The sequence below is a fragment of the Xenopus tropicalis genome, chromosome 1, assembly GCF_000004195.4.
Source record: "Xenopus tropicalis strain Nigerian chromosome 1, UCB_Xtro_10.0, whole genome shotgun sequence".
NCBI classification, from domain to species: Eukaryota; Metazoa; Chordata; class Amphibia; order Anura; family Pipidae; genus Xenopus; species Xenopus tropicalis.
In genome coordinates this window covers 200,810,094-200,831,995 of record NC_030677.2, presented here as the reverse complement: position 1 = coordinate 200,831,995, position 21,902 = coordinate 200,810,094, and the positions used below count along the sequence as shown (strand labels likewise).

At 43.6% G+C, this 21,902-nt stretch overlaps 1 protein-coding gene across 5 annotated transcripts in view; it reads right to left on the bottom strand.

The window, feature by feature from the left end:
* The window catches only part of pdzd2 (PDZ domain containing 2), a 160,735-nt gene that overhangs the window by 101,318 nt on the left and 37,515 nt on the right, over positions 1–21,902 (bottom strand). The window contains exon 1 of one of the 5 annotated variants that reach the window (XM_031894808.1): positions 6,907–7,508. The exons of the other annotated variants lie outside the window; for them this stretch is intronic. The gene's annotated coding sequence lies outside the window, so the exon portion shown is untranslated. Of the gene's footprint in view, positions 1–6,906; positions 7,509–21,902 lie in introns of those variants that run through there. 5 annotated transcript variants of the gene reach the window in all.

The window sequence follows — 21,902 nt, the reverse complement described above, 5'->3', positions numbered from 1 at the left end:
TGATTGTTATGTAGCTCATTCTTAGAATGTCTGGTTCACATGAAAGCTTCGCAGAAGTCTGTATGGGAGGAACAATGAACATCCTCTCACCCGGCCCGCCGACCCCCCTGGGAAGGAACACAGTGGACACATCACCGTTTCCTTCATTTCCGCCGAGCAATAACCCGCACAACTCACAGGGTCCTTTTTCTAAATCACTTTTTCTTCTCATCATAACATTTCTATTTGTATTATTAAATTATTATTAGGTGAGGAATACTGATATCAAGCTTGCTGCCTTACAGCCGTTGCCAGCTGAGCCAATAATTTACCTGCATTCTCCACCAATTTTAAGTAAGTGACAGCAGCACAGAGCAGGGAATCAGCGTATGAAAGTGACTCCCATTGTAGGTCCCCCAAGGATATCGTCCGATACACAATACAGGCACAGATTTTATCCTTATCCAACCAAAATTTTCTAACCTGTCTGATCGACTAAAAGACCGATCGCCAAGGTACGAAAATGATCAGGAACGATAATTCTGAGCCCACACAGGGGCCGAAAATCAGTTCTGAATTTTTTTTTATCGGTACATGTATGGCCAGCTATAATCATTGTCCAGGGGCGTGTTAATGATATCAGGGCGGGGTCATTATGCAAATAAGGGCAGGGTTGTAATGTCACCGGCCACATCAAGCGAACCCAGTGAGTAGCGCAAGGTAGAGGGGCGAGCTGGGGGAGAGAACTGGAGGTGGACAGGGGTAGATAAGAGGACTAGTTATAACAAATTTACCAGTAAGTACATTGCTGGTAAATTTGTAATACTGGCCCTGGCCTTGGCATTGGTATTACACTGACTAGGCTAGTGAAATATGGGTTGGGTGGCAATCTCCAACACTTACTGCTCTATAAAGTAAGGCTGGGAAACTCTTGCCCACCAATGCTTACTGCTTGTAGGAATAACAGAAGCTCTTCAGGAACACACAGCCGTCAATAAGCTGATTATAGAGAGTCAGTAGAGTTCTACTGGGGCGGGCCGTGCTTATCTGCTTAGCTTGTATGGGGATCATGTGAGTAGTAAAGTTGACCTGGGCACTGAAGTCTGTAGGATATATATATAGACTGCTAATGCTTTGGATATAGCATCCTCTACTCGACTAATGCACAAATTTAGGGCAGTAGGACAAAGTGTATGCTCTTCGGTAGAAAGGTGGCTCAGTGAGGGAGCTAGGCCAGAGAAAACCAAAATACAGGTATCGGATCACTTATCCAGAAACCCATTATCCAGAAAGTTCCGAATTATGGAAAGGCCATCTCCCATAGACTCCATTTTAATCATTTTTAAAAATGATTTCCTTTTTCTCTGTAATAATAAAACAGTACCTGTACTTGATCCCAACTAAGATATAATTACCCCTTATTGGGGGCAGAACAGCCCTATTGGGTTTATTTAACGGTTAAATGATTCCCTTTTCTCTGTAATAATAAAACAGTACCTGTACTTGATCCCAACTAAGATATAATTACCCCTTATTGGGAGCAGAACAGTCCTATTGGGTTTATTTAATGGTTAAATGATTCCCTTTTCTCTGTAATAATAAAACAGTACCTGTACTTGATCCCAACTAAGATATAATTACCCCTTATTGGGGGCAGAACAGCCCTATTGGGTTTATTTAATGGTTAAATGATTCCCTTTTCTCTGTAATAATAAAACAGTACCTGTACTTGATCCCAACTAAGATATAATTAATCCTTATTGGAGGCAAAACAAGCCTATTGGGTTTAATTACTGTTTAAATAGTTTTATCAGCAGACTTAAGGTAGGAGATCCGAATTACGGAAAAACCCCTTATCCGGAAAACCCCAGATCCCGAGCATTCTGGATAATGGGTCCTATACCTGTAGTACAAAATGCCTGAGGAACACAGGCACCACATACACATACACACATATAGCTGGAAGAGCTTCATAGCTTATATATAATGGACAACACATGTTGGGCACCTACATATTAAACAGTACTTTTTGGCTGATATGCGCACATTAGAGAGCCAGACATCATCCCTACCAGGAGGTACAACTCCCAAATTCCTCAGTACAGGGAAGCAAGGACCAAACTGGGCCCCCCAGAGTCCTGGAAGAACTTACAGAAAATTGCATAAGAGAGGCACAATGTGTTCTTGTCTTCATTTAAGTGATGGGAGAGAGAAAATATTTCCATTAACCAAATGTATTTGGCAATACTGAATCTAAGGCTGAAGGCAGGCGAGGAGGAGAACGGACTTGGCTATATAGTTTCACGGTCAGTAACTGAGGATACAAAGGATTAAACACTGTCTTCTATAGCAATTACATTCACACATAACATAAAGCATGTTTAATTAATGTATAGTGGAAAGTATAGACTTAATATATTCCCTATAGGAGAAGGCAAAACAGAGCGAGAGTAAGAGAGCGGAAAATCATAGGTGTTTTAGTATCTATTAAACATTCAATGCTAATGAAATGCTATTGGAACAATAACACTGTTGCTCCACCTAAATTCTAATAACTACATTGATGGTATAGAGGGGGTTGAGCCGATAAAGGACACATGGGTCAATATTGGGTCCCTTACCTGTCTAATAGTGAGAACAATGGGCAGAGCTTGTTTGTAGGAGAGAATCGTCACCCTACTGCTAGTGCTACACTTCTAGGCAACTAGATGGACAATGGCTGACAAATATGAACAATTTGGCCATGGACTTCTAAAAAATGTGGCAGGTGAAGTGCTCAAAATAAACCCACGAGCCACTGCCCTAATGAATGATGGGTGTCCTGTTAATTATTGCTTGAATGGTGTGGGTGGGGCTGAGCAGAGTTCTGGGTGGGGCTGAGAAGAAGAGAGGGTGGAGCCAAGCAGAGGAGTGCATAGCGGGTGGTGGCGGAGGTGAGCCTGTCAGAAGGAAACTTCTGAGAGACTGATCTCATTACAGGAAACACTGAATGGAAGTTTTGTTGCACAAGGAAGTGCCACCAGTTAGTGAATAGAAGGCTCCCATAGAGCCGCACTCTCCCACGGGGGATACTTGTTATTCCAACCCTAATAACTAATCAGTATATATTGCTTTCTTGTTTGGTATTGTTTTACAACCTGCGGTGGTTCAGGCCAAAATGGCTAGTGGCAGGTAGTGGGTAGGCAGGGAGACAAGCCCACCAGGATCGTGGACAACCAGGATTTATTCCAGAACCCTAGTGGGTCAGTCTGACCCTGGGTTTAAATCTCTTATTCACAGGGTTCTATTTGTCTTCTAAGATTAAAACCAAAATGGAACAAAAACTGCATAATACAGACCATTCTCATGGGATCACAAGCCTCTATTTCCTAAAACCTGATTGGCTATTCCCTTATTGCCAATATGTTATTATTTGAAGACAGGTAATTCTATTTTGTTATTTGATGTCCCAGTGCTCTATGCATGGGGGCAAAGACTGCAACAAGCGGAACTGGGGTGTTTGCTGTTGTGCAGGACCCCGTTTGGCCTAAGGACGGCCCTGCAGATGGCTGCCCTATATTTTCCTAAAGCTTAGCCAGAATGCAGGCCTAAAATTGGGCAGATTTTTCCATCAGATCGGGGACCCCCAAACAAGCAGGTCTTACAGTGTACGGCCACATTACATATCCCTGGCACTATAGCTAAATGGCAGCCATACAGCTGCAACCGGTTACATGGTAAGTAAGTGGGCTTATGCCTGAACCATTCAGGCATAAGCCCAAAAGGCCTGCAAACCACAGCTAAGAAGCGCCTATAAAAATGGAAAAACAAACCACCAGGGAGCCTTTAAGGAGCATGGGGAGTGGAAATGCTGTGGGTGCCAGGAGTATATTTAATTGATAAAGTGCCGGGGATGCACAGTACAGCAGCGCTCAGGAACTCGCAAATGCGACAAGCCATGAGAAATCCCAGTATTTTTAATAAATATGGTCAGGAACAAGTGGGGGGGGGGGAGTTTCTATTATGTTTGCCGATAATGTGTGTGTTTGTATGGAGAGCCCCCTTGTGCGAAATGCCAAGTGGAAAGGGGCTGGATGGAGATCTGTCAGGGAGGGAAATTATAAACTCATGTGAAATGAGAAATAAAGTTCTCACAGCATCTTCCCCTTTAGCTCAGGCTAATGAAGCCCCTTTGATCTACGGGAAATGCAGATTAAATGCAAATCCCGGCGCTGCCGCAGTTTCCCAAATTCACTCAGGGTCTGGTAATTGTGCCGGGTGGTTTTTTGCATTTGAAAGCCAGGGAAAGAGCTTGGATGCAGACAACAGACTAATGAATTCTAATTAATGCTTGATTTATAATGATGTGTAAGGATGGGGTTTCAGTTCTTCCCTGTTATTGTGTATCCAGGCACCTCACTTCGTATTGGGAAAAAATGATCTGACTACAGGGAAAATGTACACAATAGGCTGCTGTTGTGATTGGCAGATACAGCCCCTATGCTGACCAGGTTCTGCCCCTGGGGGAGTTATACATTTAGTGGCCTTTATTGGTGAGTTATGGTACAACATGGTGTAACTGGTTATCCAAAGGCCTGGACTGGCAATCTGTGGGTTCTATCAGATGCCAGAGGGGCTGCTGTAAGGTGCCATAGACACTCACTATTTATTGGGCCTATAGGGGCTGTTTGGGCCTCTGTGTACTTGAAATACCAGGGTCCAAACCTGGTTACACAGCACTGAGCACAAGAGAAAGGGGAGATTATTTACGACTGTAATGGGGTTGCACAAAAATGGACATAGATGTTGTGCATATTGGGTACTTTACCCTTCTTGCATTGCTGTTGCATTAAGCACCAGTGTATCTGTCCTGCCCATTTCTGGACTGGGATTTAAAATAGACCCTGGCATTTTAAATACACAGAGGCCCTAATGCTCCGTCCCCCCCTAGCATTTGCCAGTCTCCACAGATTGCCAGTTCGGATCTGGTCCTGCCTGTTCGGATTAATCGTGCACCTAAAGGTGCTGGGGAACATGGGAGCCAACCCCACCCTGGACATGGTGCTTCCCACTGCGGGTTGTGGCAACAGTGCATCAGAATTGCGCCCAGCAAATTGGACAGGAACACTATTTTCTGCTCCAGAAGCAACGCACCCTCTGAATACGCTACTGCAACTTGCACCTCAAGAGCGACACAACACAAGAGTTAATTCTTTTCAACACATTGCATGGAACTGCGGCGGGCGCAACTTCCTAAAAAGCCGCACCTACAGTACAATTCAGGGTTAAAGGCTGCACTGTGGGTAAAGAAGCACTGAAAATTGCTTAGGGCAGCGGCATAAGTGTCGCTGCAATGTCTCACAGTTGCCCAAAGTTGTCTTGAGAGGAAACTTCGGGCGACTGCGGGACATCACAACAACGTGTATGCCATCCCACTGGCGATTTACATTCTAGCCAGTGGGATGGCATTGCGGGCAGTGTTGTACTGTGTTGAATCCATTAAAACTGCCCCAAAACCCAGTGCACAGCTGCTATAGTATGGGGCTGATACAGCAGCCAAAAAACACGTGAAAGGGGTATAGTTGGCCTTTAATACAAAAAAAATACATCTGTCAAGTGGGAACATAATGACTGCTGGACTGGCACATTAAATGAGACATTGGGTAAGGGCAATGGTACACAGGGTGATTTATATATCGTTTCGGGGTTCAAGCAATTCCAAGCTCCACAGGCAGCCACTATCAATTGAGAATCGCAAAAGCTCTGATTTACCCCCGAGCCCCCCCCCCCCCAGGGGCACATTCCCTGCTCAGCTGAGTTAAGAATCAGAAGTGACAGCACAGCCCAAGTATTTCCTCTTCACCTTCCTCACACACAGCTCCTCCTCCTCTTCTTCAGAGAACCTCAATCAACAAGAACCCCCCCCCCCTGGGAGAAGCATGGGCGTACTGTATGGGGGTGCCAGGGATCCAGCTGTGAAATGTCAACATTTCATCCGACGCAGTAAATGATGTTCTAATGCAGCCTCCAGTCACTCCCGGCCCAAATAAATAAGAATGGAACCAATTGATAAAACTGTATTAAAATAAGTCTATATTGTCTGTCCAATCACAAACTGCCTCTCATATTGCTGCTAATCATGATGCAGTGATGATACCAATCTCTTCAAGGTTACTACTGACCCTGACAGCTTGCAATCTAATATCCAGACCTTTGGCATAGAGAACAGACCAAGGTTCATTAGGATGTTAATAACGGTAAAACAAGTTAAAAGCATGACTCTATATTCCTCTATTATCAGTGAATTGCTCCACAGATTTTTTTTTCACTTTAAAGGTCAAGTAAATAGGGAAAAACTACTGGCTGTTTTAATATAAAACAGGGCTACTGAGCTGTTCCCATAAACACTAGGGAACGGAAGATAATTGTGGTTGCAGCAACCTAAGAGGCAATAGGGCTGCTGTCGGTGGAAACTTCCCCACATCCCCATAACACAAAATAGACAACATTTTTGCTGACCTTTACTTTCCCTTTAATTTTATACAGCGCTGCTCATTCAGATCAGAAAATCTCTGCCCATCAAGTAATAAAATACTCCTATATAGATATATTTCCCAGCATTGGTGTGAAATGAGGTCAAGATGTGTCAAGTGGATATAAATTGTCTCTTATCTGTTGAAAGGTCTATAAACGAGCAACATATCAAGGTATGAAATATCTCTATAATGCAATTTACTGAGGGGAATTCATCTCCCTACTGAGTCTCAGAGAACAGAAAGAGATGAAGTTATTGCCAGCCTGCCCTCACGTGCCCCCCACTTACCCACTGCACTTGGCACTTTACATTAGGGCCATTGTTGGACTACAACTCCCAGAATCCAAAGTGATTCTAAAAGTTGTACCACAGTTCTCCCCCCATATTTAACACCCCCAACAACAAAGTCATACCTCTGGCTTTTAAATCTCTTCCATTGTTTCTCCTATTGTCCGCTTTATGTATACATATATATATATGTTGTTTGTGCTTCTTCCTCAGCAGGTTAATCCATGTTTAGTTGCTTTAGAGTCTTCTAATGAGCTTAATCACCTGCTGCCGGAGTCCATGCCCGGAGTCCACTAACACACTGTAGGGATGAAGATGATGAAGAGGAGGAGGTGTGTGTACCTTGCCTTCGCCTCGCTATGTGTGTGTGTGTGAGTCTATGGGCTTCTGGAAAATCTCTGAGCGCCAGTTCCCAAAGTGCTGAGCTAAATACGTGGAGCGGAGCTTAGCTGGCCGGCTGCCTGTATTTACCAGGGATTAGGGAAACAGCAGTGCATTTCTGGATAGGACCAGGATTCTTTTCACTCCCAGATCCATTTTACTGCACGGCACGTCGGTACAATTATGGGTTCGGCTGAAACGAGGGGAAGCAAATGCTTTCTGCAGCCCCCTATAAACTGCTGAGCGGCCCATTAAGGGTTTAGCCTTAGGTGAACTCACTGCCTATAGACTCTATGGGTGTCTCTATGGGGCCGACAGCATGTAGCCCCCCTCCAGCTCCTTATCCAACATTCCCTGCTCTGCTGAGTTAGGAATCAGACAGCCCAAGTATTTCCTCTTCACCTTCCTCACACACAGCTCCTCCTCCTCTTCTTCAATCAACAAGGAACCCCCCCTGGGAGAAGTTTGGGCGTACTGTATGGGGGTGCCAGAGATCCCACTGTGAAGTTTGATCCGACCCAGTACTCATTGTTCTGCACCCTACAGTGACTCCCGGCCTGAATACGGCGAATGAGAAATGGTTCAAATCCATTAGAATATTCTTTCTGCTCAATTTTCTAGACTTTTACCTTAAGGGTGAAGACACACAGAGCTACTTAGTAGCAGCTACTTTTTCAATGCTAATAAACTCCAGAAAATCCCCTACCATAGACAATACTGAGAATTGCGTTTGCTAAAACACACATAGAGACAATTAGCAGTAAATGATCAGCATTGTCTATTTTAGTAGCCACGACAAGTAGCTGCTACTAGTAGCTCCGTGTGTCTTCACCTTAAAGGGAAAGCACACCCTATACCATATTGTTGTACTATAAGGAATACCATCATTTTAGAAGGAAAACTAAATGTTCTATGTTTCTTTGGGCATGACCACAGGGGTAGTTTACTTTTAAAATAACTTTTAGTATAACGTATATAGTGTTATTCTAAGACAATTTACAATTGATCTTCATTTTCTATTATTTGTGGTTTTTTAATTATTTAGCTTTTTGTTCAGCAGCTCTCCAGTTTGGAATTTTCAGCAGCCACCAGGTTGCTAGGGTCTAATTTAACATAGCAACCAGGCTTTGATTTGAAAAAAACTGGAACATCGATGGAGAAGGCCATACATAAAAAGATAAGTAATAAAAAGGAACAATAACAATAAAACTGTAGTCTCACAGAGCAATAGTTTTTTGGCTGCCGGGGTCAGTGACCCCCATTTGAAAGAGTTAAATGAGGGCAAATAATTTAAAAAGTATAAAAAAATAAAAAAAAGAAGACCAACTGAAAAGTTGAAACCCCATGCCAGTAATACTGTAACAAACCCTCAGCTATTCTTCTTGCTTACGACTGCCCTATTAGTAAATAAATGGCGTAATTTGTTGGAAAGGAATGAAAATGGGCTTTAATGGCTGACTATTTTAGACATAATGGACATCAGGTGGAAATGAAAAGTCTCAGGAAAACATGATTCCAGCTTCCCGGAGTAAACAGAAAGGCACTTAGAGAAACCAGAGACAAATTGCCTCACACTCCAGGGATAGCGCTAAATCATTAAATGCCGCTCGACATGCCAAGCAAATCATACAGATAGTTTGCCTTTAAAGTCAAGCAACTCCACTTTCAAGATTCACCTCCCATTATGGCTGTAAAGGAGAGACGCAACCTCCATGAATGGTCCGAAGCTCCTTGTTAGTCCAGGTGCTTTCCTTCTTGCCCATTAGAACCTTGCCACCCTCTACTGGCCCACGGAAAAGGGATCCAAGGGATAACAGGAGCACCCCATGGTTGCTTGTGCCACAGTGGCAGCCAGGCTGTACAGTTACAGCTTCATTTACTGATGTAGGAATTGTATCCTGATGCTCAGTTCTAGCCAGGAGCAACTGAACTGAGCAGAGAAACGGCAGAAGACACTTGCTACATAAGTAATTACGTTTTGCCCTATTTATCCGCCTGCTGCTGCCCAGACAGAGGTGCCGGTTACACTTTTGTTGTTCACTGCTAATATCATGAAATTGTTTAGAAATTAAAATGAATGCAAACTGCTAAAGTGCAACCACATTTACATGGGTAGGTCTGCTTTAATGTATGGCTTGGGGCTCACAAACGGTCCCTATTTTGTTACACAGGGGTCGATGAGGCCGTAGGTTGGGTAACACTAATACAGAGCATGGCTGGGGAGGTGACGGGTGTGGTCAGGCATCCATTTTCATTGGAGCCATCCTCTACTTGTTGGTATGGACCAAGATAGTTGGTTAAACGGGTGGTTCACCTCCAAGTTGGCCAATTCTAAGCAACTTTTCAATTGGTCTTCATTATTGTTTTATTTATTTTTAATTATTTGCCTTCTTCTGCTGACACTTTGCAGCTTTCAAATGGGGGTCGCTGACCCCGGCTGCCAAAATACTTTTGCTCTGTGAGGCTCCAGTTTTATTGTTACTTTTTATAACTTTTGTTTCTGTTCAGGACCTCTCCTATTCATATACCAGTCTCTCATTCAAAGCACTGCCTGGTTGCTAAGGTCATTTTGATCCTAGCAACCAGATAAATGCAGAAATTCCAAACTGCTAAACAAAAAGTCAACTAAAAAAACTACAAATAAAAACGGAAGACCAATTACAGAATATTACTCTCTACACCATATTAAAAGTTAATCCAAAGGTGAACAACCCCTATAATAACTGGGGCCCCCTCGGTGGGACGGCCCTGCTAACTTGATTCCTGATGCTGGCCCCTTATTTCATATAAACAATATGGAACCGTCACTTAGAACCAAATTACTGGTTTCCCTTTTTATGATTCCAGTTCTTCTGTTAAGTCTCTTTTCTAAGAAAATAACTCTTTTTATTTCGGCCGTTCCCTTAATCTAGCCGTTCATAACCCGTCTTTTGCGCAACCATAAAAATTTCACAGAGTTACAAGAAAAAGAAAAGAAAACCCTCCAAACCTCTATTTTAAATTGACATTTTGGAGCCTGGCTGCAACAGGATCCGCTTGTTTTTTTGTTTCAGTGGGAAATCTCTGGCAGGGGCTGCGCAGCGTCACATAGGAAAATAAAGCCGGAGATATGTGCTTTTGGGCCAGAATTGCACAGACAAGGAAGCCGTAATCACAGGCTGCTATGAAGCCGATGACATTTATTACAAGTTCTGCTAACCGCTTTAGATTGTTCTGTGCAGTTATACCCAGAACTCAAACAACTCCTGTTTCTGGAGAGTTTTGATGCTTCCTGTTCAAGTTTTAATCTAAATATATATATATTTTGGGGCAGGGAAAGGCCCCTTTGAAGATATTTGGGGCACATTTAGAGGGGTGAGCAACCTGACTCCTGATGTCTTTCACCGACCACTCCAAGTGCCAAGAGTCACAGAGGCCCCATACTCCTGTACCAGGCAGAAAACCTTGTATAAAGGCTCATAAGGAAATGGTCTTCCTATGGAAGAGACAGCAGAAAGGTTTAGATCTCTGAGTATGCGAAGTGGTTAACGTGTGATGTACCAATCAGGTAACCCTCACCCTGGTCTAGATATTATGTAAGGATCAGGTGACCCTTAGGTAGACATTATGGTCTGGGAGCCATGTTGAGCCCTTTGGGTCCATTCTAACAAAGAAAGGAAGAACCGAAGGCATAACAAAAAGGACCAGTTAGTTAAATCCTGTTGTTACTAAACTTAGAAGATGGAGCAGAAGCTTAAAGCTCTATTGGAGGGTTAGTAACTCATCATTGGCCAAAAGCCTAGGGACCAAAGGCTTATGGCAGATATGTACCCCCTATGTGTGCAAATTATTTGCTGCTGCAGGTTCTCCATATTGATTTGCTTGTGGCAAGGTACCGTTCACTCAAGAACCACTGCTGTCCATGTTTGCAGATATCCAAACTATGCTAGGAGTGCATATAGTGTCTTTATTCCAGGCACAGCTAATGTGCCAGGACCTTGATCTTATATCTAAAGCAGGGGTCCCCAACCACCGGTCCGGGGACTGGTGCCGGGCCGTGGGCTGTGCTGAACTGGGCCACCTCTGCTCCCAATTACTTGTGATCCCAACTCCCTGATGCGTTACAAAGCCATGACAATAGCTATGCAAAGCCCAGGAAGATTTCTACTGATTACAACAAGGACCAAAGTACTTTATTAAGCTGTATGTAATAATAATATTAATAGTAAAGTGCATAATATAAAATGTAACTAACACTAGTTGCGCCGAACCCCCCATCCCCGGTCCTTGGAAACATTCAAGCTAATCATTGCTCTAGTTGCCCTTAAGTGGTGTTTAGGGGATCCTGTAAAATGAATTCCCCTATGTTTGTGTGTGACAGTATTTGACAGTATTTGGAGGTGATTATTACTGTGGAGAGGAATAATCTGACTACACTCAAAACATAACCTGGTGGTACCAAGGTAAGTATGGGCTTGAAGCCTAAACTACTGTATTCAGCAGTAAGTGTTTATTTATAATGTACAGTGGTTCAGTTCACAGTTTCCGTTCCAGTGCAGACTAAAAACCTAAACAGATATCCAAAACTGTTAGATGGAAGTTGAAGTTGTTTAACCTCAAATAGTCTGATTTAACAGCTGCATTGGGCCCTCAATGATGCATGAATTCTGGGAAAATACGGTGCCTTGGGGGAAAAAAATGGCAAATGCGTCCGAAAATGCACGTTACTCTCCGAGTCAGGGGAAGTGTAGTTAAAACTGCAAGGAATAAATACAAAGCAGCTTGGGAAAATAACAGAAATGGAAAGTGAAGGTACAGTTAATTATTTGTCTGTCCATCTCTTATGCTTGATGTTGGTCGAAAGTCTATGTGCCATCATACACTGGGGTTTCTTGATCTCCCAAGTTGATGCAGTCATCACTATGTTTATTTCCTAACACTATAATTAAAGATTCACTAAGTGCCCATGACTTGGTCTTCACCTTCATACACTGAAGGAGTTCCACCTAGAGGAGCAGGTGCCACAGTTTGAGAACCTAAGATCTAGATCTTGGACCCCTATGTACTAAGGGTGGCCATACACATTAACATCCGATCATTTGGCGAGGTTGCCAAATGAGCAAATCTGCTCTTGACATGCCCACCTAAGGTCAGTGATATTGGGATAATTCCATTGTTTCGCCCTAGGGCCAAACAAATTACAACAGTGGGTATAGGAGCTGTTAGACCAAGGAGGTATCAATGAGCTGTATGGTAACCGATCCGACGGAAAATCAAACCTGCCTGATCGACACCTGCCCGATTTTTGCCCAGATTCCAGTAAAGCTGGCCATACACGTGGCGATCTCACGAAACATCATCAGATCCGCCACACACCATTCAGGGCTGAATCGGCAGGTAAGGAGGTAGAAACAATAGGATTTCTACCTCCTTCTGCCGATTCAGCTCTGAAGGGAGAATTTTGGTCAGGCGCCTTCTATGGCGCCCGATCAAAATTTTCTAACTTGGCCGATCGGCGAGCCGACCGATTTCAGCAGCTTCCTGCGATATCGGTCGGCTCGCTGACATGCCATACACGCACCGATTATCGTACGAAACGAGGTTTCATACGATAATATCGGTGCGTGTATGGCCACCTTTAGGGAAGCCCCATACACAGGGAGATAAGCTGCTGAATCAGTCTAAAGGTGCCCATACATGTTAAGATTGGATCTTCACCCGATATCCCCACCTACGGGTGAGCGATATCGGGGAGCGAGTAGGCTAATTCGATCCTTTGGCTTATATTGGCGGCAATGGGGCAGTTGGTTTGGGGGCCGCATCAACGAGCCAATGTGGTCCCCGATCCGACTAGATTTTCTAACCAGCTGGTTGAAATCTGGCCGATTTCAGGCCAGATATCGGTAGGGCAGGCCCGTCGCTAGTGCCCATACACAGGCCGATTAGCTGCCGATATCGGTCCCTAAGAATCGGCCCGTGTATGGGGACCTTAAGGGACTCAAATCCGCCTATGTATGGCCACCTTAAATCTTCATAATTTTTAAGACTTCATTGCATTTCTTAATGCCCCCAAGTAATATTCCCTTAAAAATAAAATTCCTTTTCAGCTATGGGCTCATTTTACACTTGTGCGCTGTCAGAATGGATACACAAATTTTTTTTGTAAACAGCACAGCTTAGAGTAAACATTGCCCCCAAGTCCTGTGCTATGGAGCCTGTTGATGGCTCCACCTCACCAGGTCTCCCCTTAAACCAGATCCCAGTCTTCAGTACAACGATCCCTAGGACAGCCGCCTTCTAAGCTTCCACCAAGCTACAGACACAAACATTCCACTGCCGAGGGAACGCCAAACCCTCCACCCATCCATCACCTTGGAAAAACAATCACACATCCCCTTACACCGTGTTATTCTAGCAATACTGGGTGAAAGTCGAGTCAAATTTAAGAAGCGTCTCTGATTTGCTTTAAAACAATTTTGGCAATAATTCAGTTTTTTTGATCAAGCAAGAAACGTGCGTGTTTAGCCGGCACACGATACTGCCAGATTCCAAGGTGCGGAGGCCACGGTGCAGATTAACGGATGCCGACCCAACAAGCAAACGCAAGGGAAATTCCAGGAGTAGCGTGAGTTTGGCATTGGCTGAGGCTACAGATGTTCTACTGAAACCCAAAAGAATTCATATCCCTTCAATGTTGACAACAAAAGCTTTTCATTCACGGCAACCATTACATTACTTAAAATATAGTTGTCATGGTTGTTTGGAAAGTTTCTTTTTTTTCTGGGTAATGGAAGAAAGGAACATCTGCAGCGGGTAAGATCACAGAGCTGACCAGCATGACTAATTAGAAAATGATGGCTATATTGGGATTAACAATGATGAATGTCTCATTTAGAGAACTATGGAGCACATTATTGTACCTGGCTGTTACCATGCACGGAACAAATGGCTGACCCCCCTCCCCTCCGAAATAAATGTGTGCTTTGAGAGATATGGAGCTTAAAGCTCTGTACAAAGGTGAAGGCTGCCATCTGTGTGCCGGGACATTAGATACATTGCCTAGCATGAAGAAATAAATTGGGATAAATGGCTTTAAATCCTTTGAGAAAGGCCCTAAAGTAGAATGGCAAAGTAGAACAGGGATACAGAAAGGGAACATTCCTCTATGTGTACTGGGTGTTACATAACCCAAAGAGACTAAAGCTGGCCATACACGCACCGATAACATTGTATGAAACCTCGTTTCATACGTTATTCGGAGCATGTATGGCAACTCAGCGAGGCGACCGATATCACAGGAGGCTGCTGATATTGGTCGACTTGGCGGTCGGGTTAAAAGACTTTGATCGGGCGCCATTGAAGGCGCCTGAGCAAAATCTACATTCAGCGCTGAATTGGCAGAAGGAGGTAGAAATCCTATTGTTTCTACCTCTGTATCTGACGATTCAGCCCTGAAAGATCAAAAATTGCCACGTGTGTGGCCAGCTTAACTGGCCATGGGTCAATCTCCTGCATTAGCCTTGTCAGGCTAAACAGACAAAGTTCATACAAGGGACTGTACATGGTATGGGCACTGGGTGACATGGCGCATCAACAAATCACATTTTCAAACCTGCCCAATCCCCACATATATAGATATCAGTTGGAACTGGTGGGCCACCATACACGTAACAGTAACTGTCCAAAACTTCACTTCTTCTGTGTTTGGCCATCCTAAATGGATATTCAAGTCAGTGAAAGACTAACTCTGAGTTCCAAACACAGGGCTCACTCATGCAATTGATTGTGTGACTTGTGCAATGATGGACCCATTATTAACCCTATGGTACACATTGTATTTTGAGTGGCATGGGGCTGTTAAGTAGAAGAGACATAGGGGCTGATTCATAATTAAGAAGCGATGTTCTTTGCGTTATTTATCTGGCGATGACCGATTTCAAGCGTTATTTTCCGCCGCGCAAAATATATTTTGCTGCGTGCGATATTTAGCGCTATAGAGATATTACGCACATAAGCGTTACTTTCTGAAAACGACTGTTCTGAAAATGCCCATTTCCCTGCAAACTGGCGTCTGCATCACTCTAGGGCCAACACAGACTTGAATAAATCCCACTGCAAAGTCCGTATTGTGTTGCCAAAAGCTCAGGAACTGTACTTTTCTATAATTACCGCCTGCCCCAAGTAGGGGTTAATATTCGCACAGACTAATGCGATATTTTGCGGGTTTAACGCTTCATATGTGTTTGTGAATCATGCGTTAGTATTATTTCTATTCGCTAATTAACGCAATGCAATAGAAATAACGCTTTGCGATAGTGCGGGGTTTTTTTGCCCATGCGATATGCGTCTTAACGAATGCGAAATGACTTTGATGAATCGGTACTTAATTATCGCACACTTTTTAACGCAAAAAAGCATGCTATAAGCATTATTGACCTTTAGTGAATCGGCCCCATAGTCCGAATTCCCCTCCCTACCCGCAGTCTAGAACTGGCCATAGCAAGCACTTTTGGCATTTATTTTCATAGGAAACAGCAGAAGGTGGGGAAGGCCTTTTAGTCCACTACCCTTCTCCTTTAGAGCACCCTGGCAGTTTAGTCACAGTCTGTGCCCAGGAAGCTGATTGGCAAGCGATATGAACATATGCCAGCCATATAAGGCACTCAATGTAAAGCTCAAAAGAACAAGAGCTTTAATTAATTTAATTATGGCTTTAATTGCCTATAAATTAATCTGTCAATTACAACTGACAAAAGCAGAGTTTTGCCTTTTCATCTTGGAGGCCATATCATAGCCAGAGGGCAAGCACACAGTGTTTGGGTACCACCTATACTTCCACCCTGTGGCCTCTTCTTATCCAAACAAAAATCCTTTCCCTTGGGCTCTTGAGAGCCAGAACCTTGTCATTACAGATTAACATCCCAGGCCGAGTGATTGTGCAACGTTACGGTTAGCGAAGGAAGCCGGAATGGGCGAATGTATTATTCATGGATGCCGGCACAGCTCTCTTGCCCCTAATGCTGGATGCGGATCAGTCAGCGTGGCACATTTTAGTGGCTTTTACTAGAAACAATACTCACGGCAGCCTCTCAGAACAACAACATTAAAGCCTGTGCTTATTGCCAAGATCATTATTATAGGAAGAGAAGAGAAGGAAAAGGGTTCTGAAATATAAAACAACTATAAAGATAAAGTGGAAATAACATCAAATGTAGCATTGTCCTTTGTCTGTGAGTTCCGTGCACTCGCTGCGGGTGCTACTGATGGGCAACTGAAGGTACAACCTAGAACATATGTTCTATAGACAGAACATACAGAGAATATATGTGTGCAAGAATCTGATGGAGGGTTAATCGCACGGTGAGCTCCATGGAAATGCCAAGTGTTCCATCTATTAAGAAGTAATGCTGGCTCTGAGAATAAAGCGCTCCGGTAAGAAGCAGAGCCACCTGCGCCCCAGGCCAAACACAGATGCTTCACATACTCACGGCCTGATGCTTAGCAGATGATCGGAGCTGTTACTGACGTCCGGCCTCGTGGAAGGAGCATTGCTATGGTTCTGTACATTCTGGAGCCTCATTTAAGGGCAGACAATGAGGGCATTTGCCCTGGGCTCTCTCCCAGCCTTACAGTGGGAACAAGTATTTTCCCAGAAAGTTTCTTTAAAAGGAATTATTGGCTCGACCTGCTGTAGGAGCTGTGCTTGACTCTCTGCCTCTTAGATTGGCCGGGTAGTCACTATCTTAAAACCATCAGAAACCCTTCTACTCTGCTATATACATAAAATGGGAAAACAGAAGTGGGTGTGGCCTAGCTACCTATGGGGTGTGGTCTGATATCACTGAAGGCTTGGCCATTGTTTCCAGAACCATAATGGAACCCTGCACTGCAGAAACCTCTGCCTAGGTATTCTCATAAAATGAACAAATTGGTACTAAATATATTATATCAGCATAGCTATAGCCCTGCACTAAGCACAGGTTTGTTGGGATATTTAAGGGTCCTGTGGGCCTTTAATGAGCAGGGCGTTATATTAATAAATGGTAGCATTAAAGTTTAAATCCCCAAAAGGGCAAACAGACACGAGAATGTAAATATGCCGACAGCATGAGTTTTATTGTGCCCCAGATATTACAGAACTATAACACAGAGTTTGTAACTTCTTCTCTATTAATGACTATGGGGTTCATTTACTAACACTGAGCAAATTGGCAGAAGTGCAGTAGCCTGTAGCAATCAATTAAATATGTATTTAAGTATTCCTGGCTAAACATAACTAACCCCTGATTGGTTGCTGTGAGTTACTGCCCATGTGCAAATTTGCCCAGTGTTAGTAAATGAGTATAACATATAGGACAAGCCAATGGAGTACCTATTCCTGCCCTATGGCAACAAAGCCTTTCATGTGGATAATAATGTATGTATGTATGTATGTATACCTTTATTTATAAAGCGCCACAAGGGTACGCAGCGCTGTACAGTCTTACAATATACACAATTACACACAGGGAGGACAAGTGTTATAATAAATAAATACAATAAATATAAATATATATATATATATATATATACACAGGGAGTAAGTGCCATGTGGTATGAGACACAGTAGGAAAGAGGTCCCTGCCCTGTAGAGCTTACAATCTAAGTGCCTTCTTACCTATCTTTCTATTGGTTCCTGTGGCTTTGCCCCACCCCAAGCAACAGCAATGTAAATAATGGCAAGCTCCGGGGCCCACATTTTGTGCAAAGATCTCAAGCTCCCCATAGCTCTTGTAGGAGACAGCATTAAAGTTGCCATGCCCTTGAGTGTGTATAGTAGCCCTATAACATGGATATAAACCTAAAGACAATTTCCCCTTTAAATTCCAAAAAAAGCAAGTGGAAGAAAGAAAAGCTGATTGGGCGGTTGGGCAAGGGGCGCTTTATCTAACTTTGGTAGTTGTATTTATGCTGGAAAAGGGGGGGATTTATTGTTGGATGTGAATATGAGCAGCCAGAGATAACACCTCAAAGGCTTGTCCCGAAAACATTTCCTCTCAAGAACATTTGTTCCGACTCCATTAAAAACACTTCTCTCGGCACCAGAACGGCCCGGAGTGCACGCGAGTCACAATCACTGGGCGCAGAAAGGAAAAAATAACACATCGTGACTCCTGTTCTAGGTTTTGGGAACACAAACACCAAAATCAGCAGCCAAGCTGTTCCCTGTCTAAAGCAGCTAGAATAACAAAAAGCGCACGCCTGATAGGTTGCTAGGGGATACAGGGTCCCATTTACTACTATAACATACATCACCCCCTGTAAGAAAGTCTGAATGTTCTTCTAAGCATCTCTGCAAATTACAGTATTTCTTAAACAGTTCATCCCTTTTATACCCAAACTCAACAGATCAAAGTTCTATGGCTTAAAGCCCAAGTAAAGGGCAAGTAAGCCCTTTTATTTTCTTTGTAATACAATCTGTTTGTTTGTCACATTATCCATGCCCCAAAGCTGTTACGTCACCTTTTATACCTCCCCACCTTTCCACAGCACTCTAATAATAATAATAATAGGGTTTAGCAGATCATGTCAGGGTTGCCTTTGGGGGGGTGAAGATAATTGGGGCAGAGTAAAGCCCATATCAGCTCCCATCAAGCAAAAGGCAACAGTAACAATTATCACCGCCCAACCTGCAGCCTTTCAGCCATTGTTAATCTCAACTGCCAGAGCCTTATGATGTGCTGGGAGTTGTAGTTTACTAATGCCTCAAGAGCTGCAGGTTGGAGAGTCCTACTTGATGCAAGCCACAGGCCTCTCTGCTACTCTAGGGGATACTACACTGCCTGTATGAGTATAAAGACCAATAAAGTACTCTTCATTATTAGGGGTATTGTTCATAAATTGGGGCTATATGGGACCCCCATAGAGTAGCAGTTGTAGGAAGGAAAATTACAATACTGGGCAAGATGGAGACAATTTGACTTAGTACAGGTAGGGGGGACCTGTTATACAGAATGCTCGGGACCCAGGGTTTTCCAGATAAGGGATCTTTCCGTAATTTGGATCTCCATACTTTACGTCTGCTAAAAATCATTTAAATATTGAATAAACCCCATAGGATTGTTTTGCCCCCAATAAGGGGTAATTATATCTTAGTTTGGATCAAGTACAGGTACTGTTTTATTATTACAGAGAAAAGGGAATCATTTAACCATGAAATAAACCCAATAGGGCTGTTCTGCCCCCAATAAGGGGTAATTATATCTTAGTTGGGATCAAGTACAGGTACTGTTTTATTATTACAGAGAAAAGGGAATCATTTAACCATGAAATAAACCCAATAGGGCTGTTCTGCCCCCAATAAGGGGTAATTATATCTTAGTTGGGATCAAGTACAGGTACTGTTTTATTATTACAGAGAAAAGGGAATCATTTAACCATGAAATAAACCCAATAGGGCTGTTCTGCCCCCAATAAGGGGTAATTATATCTTAGTTGGGATCAAGTACAGGTACTGTTTTATTATTACAGAGAAAAGGGAATCATTTAACCATTAAATAAACCCAATAGGGCTGTTCTGCCCCCAATATGGGGTAATTATATCTTAGTTGGGATCAAGTACAGGTACTGTTTTATTATTACAGAGAAAAGGGAATCATTTAACCATGAAATAAACCCAATAGGGCTGCTCTGCCCCCAATAAGGGGTAATTATATCTTAGTTGGGATCAAGTACAGGTACTGTTTTATTATTACAGAGAAAAAGGAAATCATTTTTAAAAATGTTAATTATTTGCTTATAATGGAGTCTATGGGAGATGGCCCTTCCGTAATTCGGAACGTTCTGGATAAGGGGTTTCCGGATAAGGGGTCCCATACCTGTATTGCCAACCCGGCAGCCTTTCAACCACTGACAAACTTTAATGCACAATGTCCCCCAAGAGTTATAGGTTTGAAGGGCTTTACATTGTCCAGTTCCATTTTATAGAAGAGCCACAAAGTCTTTTATTCCCCAATAAAAACCAATAACGTGCCTTTATTATTATTTGCAGTATTGTTCCCAAACAGGGGCAGTGTAGGAGCCCCTTAGAGTCGCCATTGTAGTTTGGAAAAGTGAGATAAAGGGCAAGATGGCGACAGGGACAGTTTGACTGAATGTTGCCAATCTGCAGTTATTGTAGCCAGCCCAAGGCAAAGAAAGGGCAAGGAAACAAAAGCAGAAAGGGCTGCGGGTTGACAAGTCGGATTTTCTAGAAGCCCCACAAAGTCTATTTTTCCCCATGCCCCCATAAGTACCCGTACTGTACCACTCACTATTAGGGGCATTGTTCCCATTGTATACACGGGGGTGGAAAGAATCCCAAGCCCCGTTTCCCACAGATTATAGAACATGTAAAATATTAATAGGTTCCTTGTGTTCCGTCGCCCAGGCGCGTCCCCTCCCATCAGAAATATGCGGCAGAGCTGTCAGTCTTCCAGGGCGCAAGAGTAACGCTGTTGTGGAAATATCAGCTTGAAATGCGTGCATTGGGGTCTCCCCTGCAGGTCTCCCCCCAGGAACATAACTCTGGATTTTATTATGTAATATTACACTATAGGCCTTATCTGCGCTGCCTGATGCTTCCAATTATCGCCTGGATACAGGGGGATTTGCAGCACTGTTTCTCCAAGTTAGAAAAGGAATTGGCATTCAGAGATTACCCCCCCCGAGGGGCACAGAGGGGCAAACAGTCCATGGGTCCCCTATTTCTTCATAGCCCAGTGCAGCAGGGGTCTGGTAATTGCCATTTGTGGCCCCATCACTCAACCAGAGGATCCCTGCAGTGACTGTCTGGCAGAATTATACATGAGTGTGCCAGTATGTACTGGGGGGCACAGAATATGATCCCTCTAGTGGCGCCGTCTCTAAGGTATCCTACATCCCCCCCCCCCGATATCTTACTGTGCAAGCGTGAGTCACATCCACAGAGGAGATGATTACAAAGAGCATAGTGACCCCTAGAGGAGAAGTTCTGCAAATGCAGCGTGAGTGTAACATTTAACAGCAAAATAATGGAATACATTTATATTTACTGAATGAACCAACAACATGACCGGTAACTTGCTGCCTGAAAATGATCAGCTTTCCTCTAAACCCAGAGGGCACTTCTTCCTTCTATTAATCCTGCAGCCTTAGCCACTGCCGACCCACACTCTGTCTTTATTGGTACTGTACTTGTGTGTCTCCCATACAGCCTCTATCTCCTTATCTGCCCTTTCCCAGTAAGGGTACCTCATAGCTTCATTCTTACACCCTGTCTACTGCCCAGTCTAACTATGGTCATTTACACAAAGAGCCCGCTGCTTAGGGTGAAGACACACGGAGCTACTTAGTAGCAGCTACTTGTCATGGCTACTAAACACCAGAAAATCCCCTGTCATAGACAATACTGAGAACTGCCTCTGCTAAAACACACGTAGTCTGTCTACAGCAGGGTATTTTGAAGCATTTAGTAGCCGTGACAAGTAGCTGCTACTAAGTAGCTCTGTGTGTCTTCACCCTTAGGAGTCACTTTTGACTTTTGCCCTCTCATTCACTTACTACATCCAAATGTCTACTACTAAATCATGATGGTGCTTCACGTCAGGCATATATCCTATAGTGGGCCCAGCCTCATACAAGAGACAGGAAAGAATTCTCATCCACACCCCTGTCATATCCTGAATGGGTAACTATACCCCTGCCTAAACTGAACCCCTCCAATCCGTCATGAACCCCGCTGCCCGCTCTTACACCTCTCCTA